The sequence below is a fragment of the Lygodium microphyllum genome, chromosome 28 (assembly GCF_053477565.2).
Source record: "Lygodium microphyllum isolate KBCC chromosome 28, Lygodium_microphyllum_v1.1.10, whole genome shotgun sequence".
NCBI classification, from domain to species: domain Eukaryota; kingdom Viridiplantae; phylum Streptophyta; class Polypodiopsida; order Schizaeales; family Lygodiaceae; genus Lygodium; species Lygodium microphyllum.
Window position 1 is genome coordinate 11,827,592 of NC_141162.1, and position 18,692 is coordinate 11,846,283.

The 18,692-nt window shown below is 37.6% G+C and overlaps 1 pseudogene; it reads left to right on the forward strand.

Annotated features, from left to right (window-relative positions):
• Positions 1-5,244: 5,244 nt before the first annotated feature.
• LOC148011178 (uncharacterized) overlaps positions 5,245-18,692 on the forward strand; it is a 54,820-nt pseudogene continuing 41,372 nt past the window's right edge.

Here is an 18,692-nt window from a genome sequence, read left to right on the forward strand (position 1 = left end):
CACAAACACCTTTGACAACACCTTCAGATTAGAGACTTTAGCCCACCATTTAAGGGTGAAAGTAGCATGTACAATGGCAATGTCATTAGTCATGATTCCACCAGTGTGGCACCCTATTGAGAAGCCCCTCTCGAATTCTCCTTAGCCCTTCTAGCAAATTGCAAAGTCATCAATGTCAAGCATAACCTATATTGACAAGAATCTAGTTGAGAATAGTATGCATAGTAACACAAAATGTCTATATATATTGTTGATACATCTACTTCTTACTCGGTATCAACAATAAACTCTGAGGGTTTGGTCAAGTCCACACTTAACTTGGACTCGTCCATCAAGGGGGCTTGTTGCTCTTCTAGGAACATTTTCCCTACCACCATGAAGCTATCTTGTACTCCTTCAAACTCTTAGGTACCGTTTGTAAGTAGGCTCCACCAAGTTGATGGCATCTCCAAGAGGCATGAGTGTGTGTTGTATTTCCTAAAGCTTTGGATTGCTATGCTACCCCACATGCAAATCTTCAAACATGGGGGGGGGGGGGGGGATTCATTAGTCATTGCCAACATTTATTCTCCCTCACTAAATAAAATTTATCCATAATATCATGGAGAAACAGAAATTCTTTTTCATCAATGAAGACTTGGCTCATGTTATCTATGCAATAGACTACATCAATGGTAGATGGTGCATCCTCTTGCTCACCTAAGCTACTCCTCATTGTTATGTCCACAACAAGCATAGCTCTGTTGACCATAAGGTCTAGAGATTCTATCTCTTTTGAAACCTCACCTTTTTCTCTTGAATTATCTAGTGGTAAAGGCATTAGATCAGGGATGTCTTTCAAAAGGACTTGCATGTACTCTTTGTAGTCATTGTGACTCTAGAGGGTCCTCAGCTTCATGTTGTAACAAAACAAAAGAAGCCATCCAAGGGAGGTAGTTGATGCCATGTTTATCAATTCCATATTACCTAGTTTACCAAGGAGTGAGGGGCTTGAAATAAGTTGGGTCAAATCTGCATAGAATTGACGTAGTCACTTGCAAAATGCCTTTATGCCATTGATGTACTTCGAAAGATTAAAGGCATCCACTCCTCCATGGAGTCCTCTGGTCCAAAAATGAACTCTTAAAGGTATTTATTAATGTACTCTATAGGGTATTCTACACTTGGACCATGCCACAATACTATATCGTAATACTTGATATTGGGACAAAAGACCTTGTAGAGGTTTGATCTCTCTACCTAGTTTGTGCCTTGAACGACTTGTATGAAGTTGGAAGAAGTGTGATATATGGAGCGAGGAAGGGCATTAAGATGTAAGTGCAAGGATGCTTGTTGGGAAAGAAGTGGTTGGAGAGTTAGAACATTAAAATGAGCCCAATTTAATGGTCTTTTCAAACAATGAACTTAAATTTTTAGTTTTTAAAATTCCATTAAATTTTTAAATGGATTATTTAAAAATTAAAATTTTTACAATATTATAGAAACCATTTAATGTTTGTGAATAAAAAATGTGTATGAAAATTCACAAAATAAAATTCCTCAATATACTAGTCCTAAATTTTCAACACATCATTTGTCTCTGCAAAATTTTGACTTGTTACAAAACACTTAATACCATATAAATATTCTTAATTATTTTGCGTATCTAAAATGGAAGGTCTAGAAATATAAGTATCTTTAAACAAAACAAAAAAAACTCAATATTAAAGAAGCTCACCTTTCTACCACTAATACATATGTCAAATCTCTTCGTAAAATGCTTTCTATCAGTACAAGATGCTTCACAGATTAAGGAGACTCCAATAATCACTCACTATATTTACATACTCAATGATTCTACTTAGCATATGAATTTGAATATCAAATTCTTGTCACATATCTTCAATCCACTCCAAACAAATGCATTGGCCTCTTTTTTTCATTTAATGTTGGTAATAAAAGCACGTGTACAATGGTGAATGTGTAAAGCATCAAATTTATTCTTCTTCAATGAACTCTATGTACAAACATCTTGCTTTCAATCATTTATGCCATATAAAATATTTCTAATTAAGTTTTAAAAACCTCATGTATCTCTTCCTTTCTTTATATATATATATATATATATATATCTCGAAGCAAATAAACCAAATACTAAAATTTTCTCTCTTTTTCTTTTTTTTCTCTCTCTCAAACTATTTTCCTAAAATAGGAGCCAAATATTAATGAAAATAATCTACAAATACTTCACAAAGCTTGACCTATCCAGTGTACGTTTATCACAACAAGTCATTGAAATTTCGCTTCTAGAGAATATAAGATGACTATGAAACCTTCGCTTTATTACCACTGCTTGATAATTCTGATCGTCTCCAAGATCACTCTTTGAATCATGAAATAGTGACGTCTTTGAGGATGCAATTTTGCATTTTAGCCATATCTTCTTTTTGGATGGGATCACCTTCAGTCCCCATGGACCAAAGCATGTAGACCAAAGCACAAGGAGCTTTTGATGAATGTCTAGATAGGGATTTACTTGTTGAACATGGCAAGGCAAAGAGGTTCCTAGTTTTTGAGGATGGGATGACTCCAACAACAATGCAACCTTGTCATCTTACATTCCTTTCCCCCCATCCATCAAAATGCTTAAAAACCTTATCTCATTTCCAACCTCCACCCCAACAAGTGTAGAGATGAAAACCACAATGAGGTCCAACTAGAGGAGTCCAAGGGAAATGGCTAAAGAGGAGGAAGAACTATCACATGGAAGCCCTAAGGAGAGAGATCCATAGGTACCAAAAGAGAATAGATTTTTTATCAGGAAAACACCTTTGTATGCTTAGTGAAGAAAATCCTTCACTCTTACTATGAAGATTGATTTCTCATGCAAGGACTTGCATTGGAAGCTATTAAGAAAGTCACAAAATCTTACCTTGTTGGTCTTTTTGAGAGTCCATATTTGTAACGTGTCCACCTGTTCCCTTTCAGGACACGTCTTAGTAGTCCATTGGAAAGAGAGTCTAGAAATATTTTTTGTTTGTTAACCCTATTGTCCTTGTGTTAGGGCCATACCCTATTAACCAAACTTTAACCAATACCTTAGGTTTTATTAACAGTAAATCCTGGCAACCATGTCACTCCAAATTATTGATTGATCCTTTTCTTCCAAGCAAATATCTAACTTCCCTTAACTTGGCAATTTTTCCCAAGAAAGGTGATATAACAGGATGATTACTCATCCTCTTGCAAGTTAAACTTGCGTAAGAACCTTCCAACCTCATTCCAAGGAATGGCAACTCTCTTGTGATCAAACCACAAGATCATGGACGTTACAATTTGTTGCACAAGTGTCGCATCTATTCCAAGGGATCATTTCACCCATTGAACTGTGTTTTTGGGTCAAGGAATTATGATTAGACAAGAAGCAGGGTTTAGGGTGTCTTCATATCCAACCCATTCCTAATTGTACTAGGCCGATCCTAGTACAATGATCGGTCTTCATACTCAACCCATTCCTAATTGTACTAGGCCGACAATGATTGGTCCTAGGGATTCCAAATCAGTCCGAGTTTTAGCATTCGAATGAGTGATCCTTAGGGTAGAAACCCTAGATCGTTTCATGCATGAGCATCCAATTGTCCCTACATTCCATGAATGTGGGTAGGACCTTTGATTCAAAGGATTTGTCATGGCAATAAGTGCGAAACTAGGTTGAGTCCTTAGCATGCTAAACCCTAGTTGGCACATGGGGTATTTATCGTATCGATTGAACCATGCCTATGCGAATCCCTTGTGGGTTAGGTGATTTAGATAATTTGATCTACTTGTCTTGCAATAAGGACGAACCATTCCTAGAGATGTTAACTTGATCTAAAAGAGTAAGTTAGTTGCAACATCTCGCAATTCATGTAAACATGCGACTCATTGCTTCTATGTACCGCTAAATTTGCAATAACCCTAACTTTTCATGTTAAAATAAAATCGCATGATAAATTGCAGAATAACTTCCATTGAACCTACTAGGTCTTACATTCAAGGATCATGCCCACAATTCTTTTTCTAAGCTTTTAAGATTTCATGCTTTAATGAACCATGCAGCCTTTCCCTAAATACAACTTTTAATGAATGAAATTTTGCATACGATGAATGTGCAACATGCAATCCTTTCCTAACTACAACGTAGTGAAATTCATGCCAAATAAAGCTAGAATTAACCTATTCCAATTTACAAGCACATGCCACATGCAGGATCATAGAATCATTCTCCGCTCTGCTATTTCCTACGGGGGTTAACGATTTTCCCTAATGAATTATTACAATGAAGATTTTTCTAAAAATGCGACATGCACTTAATCTTTCCATGCCTAGTCAAGGTGCACTTAACAATTCAACCTTATAATGATAGGCAACAGTTGTTCTAGGCTCGTCACTTTGAAATACACAAAAAGGCAACTTACTGATAAGGTCGTAAAATGCATAGACAACTTACGTTTTTTTCATTCATCCCTTTGAAAATACCAATGACCAATTTCATATCATGAACTAGTTCTAGTAATGTTCAAATAGTCAGTTTATTTCCAATTGCATTTAGCTAGGTGGATTTGACATGCATAGATACTTCCTAGTTCATGAAGTTATCGTGATTAATGCAATACTTTTACGTGAAATCAAAATTAGTAAAAACATGGACTTGTGGGCTCGAGGAAATATCCACATGAATGTTAGGAGAAGATGCTCACCCAAGCGCGCCTTGTGACTTTTTAGGGACCATCGTAGGCATAATTACAAGCTTTCGGTTTGCCTTTGCCCTTATGCGATGGGTGAATTTGCTCGCCTTGGTACGCAGCATCAAGATCTTCCTCTTCTCCCTCGTACGCAGGAGATCCCTTTCGAAGTGCGGATCCTTGAGAATACTGGCTTGCGGGATCTGGGCTTATGGGAGGCCTTGTGGAGCTTCGTTTGTGGAAATGGGGCTACTACAAAAGCTCTTGGGAATGGGGCTTTTACGAATGGAGTTTCGAAAATCGAGGCCTTACGAGGGGTTTTACGGAAAAGGGCTCTTACGAATGAAGCTACAGGAAATAAGCTTATGGAAAATGGGCTTTTCAGGGAAGGCTTTTAACTCCCGGGATAGACCCCATGTGCACAAGGTCTTAGGTTTTCTTTTTTTAAGAAGCTTCCAAAGCTTTAGGAAGCTTCTGCTTCCCCAGGAGTACGTGAATCAACGAGATGATGGAGGGGGGGAGGGGGAAATGACGACAGGTGATGGCAGCTTCAGCCCGTGAGGTGGCAGCGGATTCAGTAGGTAGAAGTGGTGATCTTGGCGCCCTCGATGACGGCGGTGGCCCCACAGCACCACGGCGGTTCTTCTTGCCCGGCGGCCTCCTGCAGCAGTCTTTTCCCTCCTTCCTTTGTGCAGCACAACGTCCTCTCAGTCCCCTACTTTCCTCCCCACTAAGGGGGGTTTATATAGCCCAAGGGGGGGAGAGGGTACCTCCACCACGTGGGCTGTGCATGCAACCCAGGACTCCCTCATGTAACCCACCTCTCCCACCTAGCCCATCCCTTTTCCTCCAGCACGCATCGGCTAGGGGAAATTAGCAAAAAAATTTGCAATTAATTGAACATGATCCACTTAACCCCCTCCCAAGAGGGTGTTTCCCCGCGGTTATGCGGATTTGAACCCCGGGGCTTGCTTTACCAATGCGGAGGTCTAGATTTCTTGCGTGCGGGTTCCAAATTAAACTGCTGGCAATTACAATGCAGAAGATAACCTTGCACAGGGTTTATGCGGCGTGCGGGGAGTCAATATTCACAAGCAGGAATATTACAATATTTATGCACAAGTCATGCTAAGCACATCACCATCGTGTAGTTGAGAGACATATAATTAGCTAGAAGGATTAGAGGAGAGAGAGAGATCAACAATGACAAGGTGTTAGAGGTTTTGTAATATACACTATAGTGCAATGTGCTTTATAAACTTTGATATGAAATAAAAAACCTTTACTTTTTATTCAACCTCCAATGTGTTTGTATTTGTGCACGATGCGTAGAATGAGCACTCAACTATCGAGGCACTTGGCTAATTTGCCTTTCTTCTTTGCTAAATGACAACTTAGTGTGCATCATCCAAACCAAGATGTAGTGTGAAATGTACTAAAATTTAAAGCACAAAAATTTCTTGTTTAACAAGCCAGATAGCTTAGCTTTGTGCCAAAATGCCCAAAAATCACAAGAAAAAAGCTACATGAGCTTTCCAAGAGGGTTTGGATACTAGAAAGCATGAAAGGGTTGGATGATAGTGCCAAATGAGTTGCCTATGAGGACTTGGATGCTAGGGGAGCATGAAAGGGTAGGATAACAATGTCATCCTACCCTTTCATGCAATGTAATATCTAGGGTCTCCTTGCTAGTTCATCCAATGTCTTTTTTGTGGTTTTTGGGCATTTTAGGACAAAAATAAGTCATTTGATCTATCAAACAACATTTTTTAAACTAGAGATTTCTAATCATATTTTTATCATTTTTCACAGTCCAAAATATTAACATATATACCACGTAACATCAATTTGTAAAAGAATGTGATATTATAATAGTTGAATACAATGCCCTCTTGCTCTGTGTGTGTCTCTCTCTCTCTCTCTCTCTCTCTCCATTTCCATCTTTCTCTCCCCTTCCATGAGAGAGAGGAATAGAGAACGAGATGGAAAGGGAGGGATAGAGAAAGAGAGAAGAAAAGAGAGTGATGGAGAGAGATGGTAAGATGTAGAAAATCCATGGGGTTGATTAAATATTTCTTGCAAAGAATAGTTAAATACCAAATCAGTCCCATCAAAAGAGAGGTGCTCCAACTCTTAAGCTAGTGATTTCAAAAGGATTTTAACTTTCAATCGTGAGTATGGTGCAATCAAGCAAAGGTTGAAATCGAGTAATCTATTTTAATTTTAAGACTATTGGTAGAATAAAGGGCAAATGTAGTATTCTTGAAAAAACACAAAGACAAAAATAAGATGAAATTCATTGATATTATTTGTTGTAATGATTATTACATATCAACATCATTTTGCGATCCAACTTCATGTAAGATGCCTTTCTTCAAGAATGTGCCACAGGAGAAAAATACTCCTTACTCTCATTATCTATAAACCTTTGGCCTAGCTTAGATGTGCTTCTAGACCTTGGTTGTATTATGCCATCACATGTATCCATGCTCATGATAGCTGCATTTATCTTAGCATAGCAAGGCAATGCACCATATGAATATTGGAAAGGCATCCAATTGTTAAATCTTGTAGTGTTATAAGAAAATTGAGTATTGTAAAAATAGCAACCATGCTAATGCATCTATGGACAAGATTATGCATTTTCATACAAATAAGAAACTATGCAATGCATGAGAAAAAGTTCATTGACATATCAGATGCACCCATAAGCCTCATCCTCTTTCTCACTCCCTAGATTATTGTCCTCACTATCACCCTTAGGTGCCATAAGAGTTCCCTCTATCAAAGTCTATAAAAGCATTAAAAAATGCCAAGAATCCATGCATGCATCCATGGGACTATGCCGCAACCCATGTCTAAAGCTATTCCCTTGGGAGGAGATAATGCATCCAAAAACCCTACACAAAGCTAACACTGCACTAAACACTAGCTCTAAGGCAAGATTTCTCACTGACGCTCATTATTCTCCCTCACATTTGGCATGTACTATCGAAGTATTTGCCAACCATTTCATGCATCATGTGGTGGGGGGACTTGCTTGCTTGCTCCACCATACACACAAGAGGATGCTCACTCAAGAACACAAGAAGAGGGAAGGAGGTCAATTTTTTTTTTGTTTTTTGCTAGTTTGTTATTATTATTATTCTTCTTCTTTTACACAATACAATTCACACAAAGTATAGATAAGATATAACATAAAGGAATTTGGCCCACTAAGTCAAATAATACATAAGTGACTATACTAATTGATTAGTGCTATAACTATGCCAACTGTAAATAGGTGTAACAAACTCAATATAATAAGCGATAAGTTAGTGGCCATGTGAGGATCATAATGGCCATCGATTTTCTAAGTGTAGTTCTGCAGACACATGAAACTAGCTATTCCATAAAAAATATCCACATGTGTTGAGCTTGCTATCTCAACGATCCCCTTAAAGCTCAACTGTATCTCTGCAACTCCAAGTAAGCTTTGAAATTTTTTAAGCTTATCTGCACCCAATGTCTTTGTGAAAATATCAACTATGTGATCCCATGTACTACAAGTTAATCTCTCCTACAAGTACCTTTTCTCTCACAAAATGGTAATGCACCTCAACGTGTTTTTTCCTAGTATGGAACACTAGGTTCCTAGCTAACTACTCATGTTGTCAAATTGGATGACAATTAGCCCATATCCTTGCACATCCAAATCACCCAATAACTTCTACAGCCATATGATCTCACATGCTTCTATAGTAGCACATGTGTACTCAACCTCTATACTTGATAAAGCAACTGTAGGTTGCTTTTTGTTGCACCACATAACTTTCCACTGGTAGACCTTCTATTAGACATGCTATTAACCCAATCTGCATCTATGTATCCAAACACTTGTATATCCTTACATGCCTCATAAAAAAGTCCATAATGCAAAGTGGACTTCACAAACCTAACATGCATCTAAGTGCGTCAAAATGAGGCTTTCTAAGTATCTACATACAGTGAGTGGTAATGCCAATAGCACAAGTAAAGTCTAGCTTTGTGATAGTGATGTAAATTAGAATCCCTACTATCATCTTGAACATGATAGCTTATCCTATCTCATCCCCACCATCAATACTCAACTTTATATTTTGCTCAAATGGCATTGAAAGAGGCTTATATGCTATCATATCATACTTGGATATCATATCCAAGCCATATTGTCTTTGGGACAACCATACACCATTATTATATTTTATCACCTCAATACCAATAAAGCATCTTAGATCACCCTAATCCATCTCAAATTTCTTCTTCAAAAATTCCTTAACCTCAACGATCCCATTGTCACTGTCACATGTAATAATCAAGTCATCTACATAGATGACTATGATAACCAAACCTACATTTTCTTTTTCACATAAAGTGAGTGATCAACATTATAAACATAAAATCCAATGTTTATAAGAAACTCTCCAATCTTATCAAATCATGCTATAGGTGTTTGCTTCATTCCATAGAGCACCTTCATTAACTTGCATACATATGTGGGATGCTCTAAATCCTCATTACTTATTGGTTGCTCTATATACACTTCTTTTTTCAATTCACCATGTAAGAAATTATTCTCGATATCCATTTTCTAAAAACTCCAATCTTTTGCTACTACCAAAGAAATCTCACATCTAAACAACTTCCATCCTAGCAACTAGACTAAATGTCTCTCCATAATCTATGCCATATGTTTGAGCATAACCTTCAACTAGCTTAGTCTTATACCTACTAATAGAAGCATTTGCATTCTACATAATTTTGTAGATCCACTTACAGCCAATAACTTTCTTGCCTTAGACAATGGTATGAGATCCCAAGTTTTAGTAGCTTCTAATGCAATCATCTCCTCATCCATTACTACATCTAAATAGCATCCTCAAAACAATTGGGCTCCACATACTCAACCACCCTTATTATATAAGCATAGTGGTGAGTTGCATAACCATCAAAAAGAAATCTTTTAACATGGTATCTAACCCTACTAGATCTACATATCACTGTATCACTTAATGAGGCCTTTATATTACCATGTTCTCTCTCTATACTTGGTGTCCTAAGTTTGAGAAATACACCTCAACATCCAAAATCTCTATGTTAAGAAACATAGATCCTCCAATGCATAAGTCATCTTCCATTTTAAAGTTAATCCGTGCAAGTTGAGTTAGTAGAATTTCCATATAATTAAGGTGAGTTGCAAATGATATATTAGCCTTCATATACAACCTAAAATTTTGAATCAACAATTCATGTTTTGAAGATCTAGATTGGCCACTAAACAATGTGTCCAACTATTCCTACGTGGAATGAGATATATCACATGTGCCTACATGGTGGATATAACTGTCATCAAGCTCAAGCTTGATGATAGCTTGGGCTTTGTTATCACTCTTTTTGCATACTACTACAAGAGTAGCATCTCTAGGTTTCTTCTCTTGGTCACTAGTTATTGATCTCAAAGGCCCTTCTCTCGGAGAAGTTACTATATGCATATCCTCTACATCATGTGCATTCAAGTCCTATTTATAAATATCCTTATCTATGAACCTCTTTTGAATAAAACATAACCCTTTCCTATTCAATCTGTAAATAACTCCTTTATATTACACCCTTTTGTATGTAAATTTTTTACTAAAATGGTATTTTAAAAATACATTATTTTGAACCCACATGATGCACACATATATTCACAAGTAACTTACTCGAGGCCCTTCTTCATCAAGATCAACTTTATCCATATCTATCAAGTATTTGAGCCCCTTCTTTTGAAGTGGTATGATGGTGAATCTTTCCCCATATTGGATGGTAGTAGTAGCAATAAATTAGTAATAATAATCTTAGATCATACTAGTAAATGACTTGCTTGGATATATCAAGAGACATAAGTGCCAAGAAGTACTAATAAGTATTAAAAGATACTATGCTTGTTAAGATTCATATTGAACTTTGATGGTTGAATATTCCCCTCCTCCTTATTGATTTGATGTGGCAATCTTGTTGGAACTTTAATGGTACAGTGGATCAAAGTGGTAGTAAGTTGGTTGAACTAAGAGGAGTGAGAAAATAGAGTTTAAAAAAGAGCTTAGGTGAAATTGGCTATGACTCGCTTTAGGGTTTTTGGATAGGGGCCTCATTTTTTCACTTAGAATAGCTCGTAGAAGAGATTATTTGACAAAATATTTGATGAGGAGAGAGCTTATATAGTAACCTTCCATTTTCCTATGATCACAAGACTAATCGTGACTTGAATCCGTACCGGTAGTTGTACAACCATTATTGGTGTAGATCTAGATAGAGAATGGGAGAAAATGAAATGTTGGGCTATGAAGAGCTTAATGTCATGAATTGATGTGCCAAGAAGTTGCACTAGAAATAGTGAAAGTCTTGAGAAGGAATCACACAGAGAGATGGCCTGCATTAAGAGATCTAGGAGCTCCAATAGAGTAGGGTATTGGCTAGCTATGGCAATCAAGAGAGGTAAAATGAAAATGGAGTGAGTGGTGAAGTCACTTGATGAAGCTCAATCGATTAGAGGTTGTGGAGCGCTAGAAGAAAATTGAGTTGAGCTAAATCATGCTCACCATGGCTCTTATAATGTGTTAAGAAACATGGATTCTTGAGCAAGGTTTAGCTATGGAGGATGGAAGTCAATGACAAGAGCATGTTCAAACTTCTTTACTAAGCTACATCTATCAACCTAGTTATTAAAAGCCTTGCAAACTACTATAGTATTGTTGCATATAACTTTAAAGGATTTAAGTTCTTGAGTAATATTATTGGAGCATTTACTTTCAATAATAGTATATGAGGAGGAATACCTCCAACAAGGTCAAGGGAGTTCAGATATTCCATAGATTAGAGAAAGGAGTTCTCCTCTATCTTCTCCATATAATCAACACTAGAGTATTGTTTAGCCTCTCTCAACTTCAACTGCAATGCATGGTTGTTTAACATTTCCTCCTCATTATTTCGATGTATGAGAATGGTATGTTCACTAAAAAACGACATGTAATCAATCATGCAATCAATATATTCATACAAAAATTTGATCAAGTTTAGCTTTGACCCTCCCTTTAACAACAATGCAAATGAAACTTACAATTACATGCTATTACTCTGTGATAAACTCTTTCTATCCCTAATGTCTTGTAACCATGCAATAAAGCGGTGTCAAGCATTTTTTTGAAACTGAAAACCCCTAGTAAAATTGTAGTTAGGTTTGATTTATGCTAGCTTAGTTGCCTGTGTGACAGTTTGTTTTGTTGTTTCGTAGTTGGATTTCTTGTGTTTGTTTAGCCTAGGAATTGCTTATGTCATTTTATTTGATTTGTTGAGTGTGAAACTTGATAGCCTTGGTCAAGCTTGGTATTTTTTTGAATAGGATAAGCTTGTGTTTGTCAATAGCTACTGAACATTGAGGAGCTAGGTATGTTTTCTTGTCGAGACTTTTGCACATCACGGGGATAATGGATTAACGAGCACTTCACGTTGCACTTGTTGATGCACTACACTCGGGGGTCGTCTCCTGTTCTTATCAAATACTTCCATGCCATGGGCTGGAATTATGCACGTTTTGCACCATCATTGAGCACTAGCACGGCATGAGGTCCAGTGCAGCTATTTGTAGTAAATTTTAGATGCACGCGTACATGAGAGAGCACCTGTCATTGAGCACACACATTTTTAGCATGCACAATATTTGGGATGCTCATCACAAAGTTAGGAACCTCTGGTTGAGTGTGTAAGGAGGTTGGGTGAGTTAGAGGGTCGTAAAGGATGCCACCAATTGTGAGATGGGTTGTTCTTATCTGGTCAACATCTTGAGGACCGTCATTTTCTAGAGTGATTGTGAGATTTTGGATGGGTGGAGCAGAGTATATCATATCTTTTTTATGAGAGTTAAGAGGTGAGGATAAGGAATTTTAAATTAATCAAGAAATTTTGTTTGCATTTTGCATGATGCACGATCACATCTAGATAGGCTAGGCACAATTCTTCAAATGCATACATTAATTTTGTGTGACCATGGATTGATTGATTGCATATCATGGATGCAACATTGCATATTTTTTCGAATCATGAATTATTGGACATGGAGTTCATTTCAAAAAGCTATATTCCTACTAGGGCATACTGCATTAAAAAATAGGTTCATATCCAGAGAACGTTTATTTTGAAGACTCGAGGATCAAAGGAAAAGATCCTACATTTTACATTGTCAGCGAGTATTTCTTGAAGAAAAAGAGGACACGTGTGCTGAAAGTGTGTGCAATTACAAGAACAATAGGCCAAGGAAGGGAATAAGTCGTCCAAGATAAAAGATGGAGAAAAATGATGCGATTTATGAATATCATTATTTTTGTCCATTTTTAATGAATTTTCATAATTCTTCCCACATTGTCTTGTCTTCCAGATACGTTCCAATCATTTTGAGTACCCGAACAACTATATTCGGAGTTCAAATGACGAAGTTATGATCCAAACAAGTTGCAAACATGCACAGAGCAGAAAAAATGAAAATAATGAAAAGCAGTAAAAAAGCAAAAGCCAAAAGCTGAAAGCAAAAAGCCTAATGTATGTGAGTGTGGATAGAAAACTATATAAGGAGATGAGGATGGAGAGTTAAGGGCCTTCCCCCTTGATTACAATTGTATTTTGTGAGAGAGGAGAGTGAAGGGTCGCATACTAGAGTGAGCTCTTGTCATGCCAATTTGAAAGTTCGAGCTTTTGGGTGTCAAAGCGCCAAGCATCGGCTCAAGGTGGTTAAGGTACGAAAATATATCTCACTTGATTTGTTGTCAAATTTTTGGTGTTTTCATTGTGTGGTTGTGTGATGCTCTACTCGCATACGGGTTTTTGATTTTTGAGTTATGAGAGGCATTGTGTTTTGTCTTGTTTTTATATGTGGCTTGTGGTGTATTATCGAATATTTGAATTTTTCAAGTTGTATTGTACATTCGACAAAGTCAATCACCCCAAACGGCACTCCTTAACATCTCGTTATCAGGTTGTGAGTGAGGCTTGCTCTCGATCACTGCTCGTGTAACATATCTTTTTTGGTGCCCCCACTAAGGAGTGCCGAAATTGACATTGTTGTTATTTTGAATGTGAGTTTGTTTTGATTTCTTGTGATTGTTGAAAATGATTGATAATTTTCCTGAGTTCCATGGTAATCATATTGAAGATTTCGAAAGATTTTTAGAAAAAATAGAGCTATGTTGTTTGATAGAGAGAGTGACTAATCTTGAGGATAAACTCCAGATTTTTAGATATCAATTGTAGGGAGAAGCAAAAAAATTGGTTGCTTGACTTTGAGAGAAGCTTGAAATTTAGGAGACAGAAATTGGACTATGAGACTTTTAAAAATGCTTTTTTAGCTAGGTTAAAAAAGAGAAAGTCAAAGTGAGATTTGGACGAAAATAGAAACTTGTGTTAAAAAAGATGATCAATGTGTTGAGGATTTTGCTAGGGAGTTTGAAAGATTGTGGAATTGATGGATTTTAACATTGTTAGAAGGTGAGATAGCCCCAGTTATGTTGAAGATAATGTATTTTGTAAATGGGTTGAAATTAGAAGATTGGAGAGTGAAATCAGAGGTAAAAAACCCTAAGACTTTTGAGGAAGCAGTGAAGATAACTCAATATCAAGAGAGGAAGACAAAAAGAAAAAAAGAGTTAGGGTTTGATGAACCAAGGGAAAGGTTGAGTTCAAGGCGAGTTAAGAGAAAAGTTTTTGAGGAGAAAAGAGTTAGTTATGCCTATCCTGAGAGAGGTATACTATATTCTCTATTTAGGAGAGATGAGTTGACTTGTGAGAAAGCAATTGAAGTATGTGAGGCGAAACTCCCTAGGGTGGTTGAGAAGAAAAATACTTGTTTGACTGATTGGAGTGAAGAGTCTAGGAGTGTGAATTCATACCCATTGACCACGGATACTTCTAGTTCAGTGATTAGTGATTTAACTAAAGAAGGGGGATGGACTGATGATACTTTGGAGCTTGAGGACTATAGAGATGAGCCAGAGATGGAGTTGAGTTGTAAAGAAGAAAATGAGAGACCATATTGTTTTACGAACCAAGATTTTTCATGTTCTTTGGGAGCAAATGAGAGTTGAGAAAATTTTGATATTTTTTATGAGAAAAGGAGTGATGAAAATTTTGATAGTCATGGCAGTGTTGAAGAGAATTAAAGATAATTTAAAGAGTGAGCTTATTTTCCTTGGTGATAGTATAGATGGATTTGATTGCTTGAAAGATGAAGAGAGAATAGAGGATGAATTTTTGAGTTTGTTAGAAGACCATAAGGGGGAGGGCTTAGAAACTGAAAGTTTTCAAGATGAAGTTGTTACAACTATATATATCATCTCTCACTTGACTTGGGTCTCACTCTATATACTAACTCTACATCAATATGAATCATTATTTGGGAGCATGTCTTGTGTATCTCTCTCGTACTCTCTCTCTCTATCTCAACATGGTATCAGAGCTATGGATGCGTAGCAACAACAAGGAAGATATGTTGTTTCATTGTTTGTACTTGATTGAATTCTTTGCACAAGTGATGATTTGATACATGAACTTGTTCAAATTAGAAGTATTAGATAATTTTGTCTTTAAAAACAAAACTAGGTCTGGGTGCGTAGCTCTCATCGTGCTCTCGAATCCTTTCAAAACTGCTTGTTAATCGGAGTTCTCGATCAAAAGTTATGACAGTTCAGGATTGAAGACCACAATTCTACTCGAATCTGCGATTCTTTATTTAAAACTGTAATTCTAATTACAGTTCGTTAATCCCCAATTACAGTTCATTAATCGCTCTCCTTCGTTAATGACGTTGATTACGACAAGCAAATAGCTTGCTATTTTTAGCGATGTTTTATTCTCGTTCATGTTCTTTGTTCGACTGAAATAGCACTTTTCTTATACGCGCTGTCATATTGCTGCGCATTCGAGGTGTGAAATCCACCCAGATATTGTGTGTGTGACATTTGTTACTTTGTACATACTTAGTTGTTATGTTTGCATTTTTGTTCTGTGTGGGCAGTATAGTAGAGAGAAGGATTGCCACAAACTGCCAGTCATGATTTGTTGTTAGAAACTCTCAGTAAATCATATACTGTTGTGAGAGTTGTCCATTATGCTAGCAGGCAAGTAAAATTTACCTCACGAAAGCTTCATGAGAGTTTTAATGAAGGGTTCATAAGAGGTCTCCTACATCATGAAGGAAATAATTTTAGGCTTCAATTTGTGAAAGGTGTTGAATGCATCTTGGTACGTGCCAAATGAGAAAATGAATCTTTTCATGAATACAAGGTTTCTGATATTCTAGGTGCTCTCTTCTTTGATGTTGATGGAATGGTAGATCCCACCTTCAATTTGCCCACATGTTACCATCACAGTCAGTTTTTTCTGCTGCTATATCTTCTCTAGGCATCTACAATAGTGGTACCTTGGTTGTATATGATGGGGCAGGAATAGAGGAGCTAAAAGAAAAAGCAAGAAGGACTATTTTTGAAATGAGGGATTTTTGGAGGGAAGCAAAAACGAAGATGATGAGAGAAAGAAAAGGGCCGCTTTTCTGGTCCAAAAGGAGGAAGAGCTGAAGCGGATGCAAAGGTGTGCAGAGTTGAGTGGAGCTATTGAAGAGGAAGAGAGAAAAACGGCATTGGAAAGAGGGAAGCAAGAGGAAGAAACAAAAATACTACTCTGATTCAAACCCTAAAAGCTCGGATTCAGATGATAGTTTAGATAGTAGCTTAGATTATGAGACATTGTCATCAGAAGTCAGCTCCTCAAGTGAAGATGCAGACGGATGGAGATCTTATATTCTGAAATGAGCGTTGTTTGTGAAGGCGACAGAAGAAAGGCCCGAGGGAGAGACATGCATCAAGGTCACTTATCAAGGAGCTTCTTCTGCTCGTCTCCGTAGAAACAAGCACAAAACAAGGCCCTATGTCGAAATCCACGCTCGATATGAGGCAAATCTGATCAGCATCTCGAGCACATCCGAGCTTTGTTGATGATGTCTCTATAACTGTGATGTTTCTCGTGGCTTGACAATCCTGGCATGGATTGAGGCTTGACAAGGTGCAAGAGATTAATCAATTTATAGCAGGTTTCTGGGGCTCAGTATGTGCTTCATAGAGTTTTTGCGTTCTTCGGAAGAGCGTCAGTGATAGTGGTATTGATTATTTTTATCAGTGCACTGTGCTTGGATGGCTATGGGATTCGTGATGGCATCATCAAGCTCAAGAACCATGAATACATGGGTTTTCTGAAAGCCTTTGAAACATAACAGATCTGTAGGGACTTTGTTAGCCATCGCTATGCAAGACACTTCCTCTTGACAGCTTCGCCTCAGACGCAACATGTTAAGCGCATGGAGAATTGCGGTTTTCAGACATTGCATCATTAGTCATCTTGGCAATCGTAAATATTTTTTCCACATACACGCTAGAAGGCTTTAACCTGCCACGAGAAGTAGCTTTGCCAGCTCTACCGGCCCTCTGCTAGGCCAAAGATGGACATAGTTCTTGAACAGGATGGTCAAAGGACTGGATTTCTTGCGGATTCTGTTGATCAATATGCAAATGCAATGATCAGAGTGTTGTGAATGTCAAAAGAAGAAGGGTTACAAATTGCTGCAGAAGGAAATGAGCTATATATTTTTTTTCGAAGGATAGGTTTGAACAGGATTTCAAAACTGCTGTATCTTGGATTTTCTGAAAGTGGATACTACCTCCCTAATGCCACCTTCCACCACTATTATATTACAATTTAGGTACACAGTTTGACACATGTGAGAGACTCTCTAGTTGAAAGGTAGCACATTCATTCAGGTCCTGAAAGTTGCAAGATCATCATGGCTGTGTCCAAGCCAGACTATTTAAATAATCCCTTTCCATTGGAGGAGTGTGCAAAGGAAGTTTCTTTTTAATTCACAAGTCTCAGCTACTGTTGAGAATGGAACTCCTCTATTTTTCAGTGGGTTAAAAGCCATTGCAAAGAAGCCATTCTTTCAAATCTCTTCCCACATACTGCAAACAGTAGCAAGATTTCAGCAATCTACGTTGTATAGTGTGACAGTTACTGTGTCACAATTCCAGAGATGTTCATTGTGTATACAGATGCTAAACTACCCATCCAATGGTCGAACAGTAGGTGATAATGAGGACATTGAGTTTGTAGATGATGACAACATGCAAGGCATAAGACACGGAATCACCCTTAAACCTGATTATGGAGAAGCAATTATCTTACGCTGTCATCCCTATCTTGTTCCTTTGAATGAGCTTCTTTTACCCTAGTGTGCTCTCCCTCAGTCCGTCGTCCTGGCAGGCCATTTGAAGAAACTTTAGTGATCATAGAGCAGATTACAAATGCACTTTTGAGTTTCAATGGCACTGACTTTAGTGCTGCACTCAAGACACATACTAGCTGACCTATCAGCTGAAGAAGAGTTTATTTTGAAGATATTTTGTTGAAGACTGGATGACATATCTGATGCTCTTGTATTCTGATTTATAACTTCATGTGGTTTTCTTGTGAGGATTGATTCTTTTGATTGATCTGTCTTGCCACTTGTACTTGAACCAAAAATTGTAATACACTTAAACCATGGCATCATATTCGTCTTGATTATTTGTTTCGCTTGATCTTCCGTCTTGGAATTTCTCAAGAACCTCTGTGGTCGCGACTTTGCTTTAGAAAACCCTTCGACAGCGTCATCTCGTCTTGCACGTTACGTCTCTATATTTCGTGCTTTCCTTTTAGTCACTCAATACTTTTCGTCATTCTTACGTGCATCTCCCTATTTTGATTATCACGCGTCTCAACTATGCTTATCTTGTTCATGGTTTGCAGATTCTGCGATCTCATCTTATTTATTTTCTCTCCAGATACAGGCATGGCCACCTGCATAATTCTTAACGGATATCCGTCTGGCCAGCAGTCGATTCCCTTCTTCCAAGGACA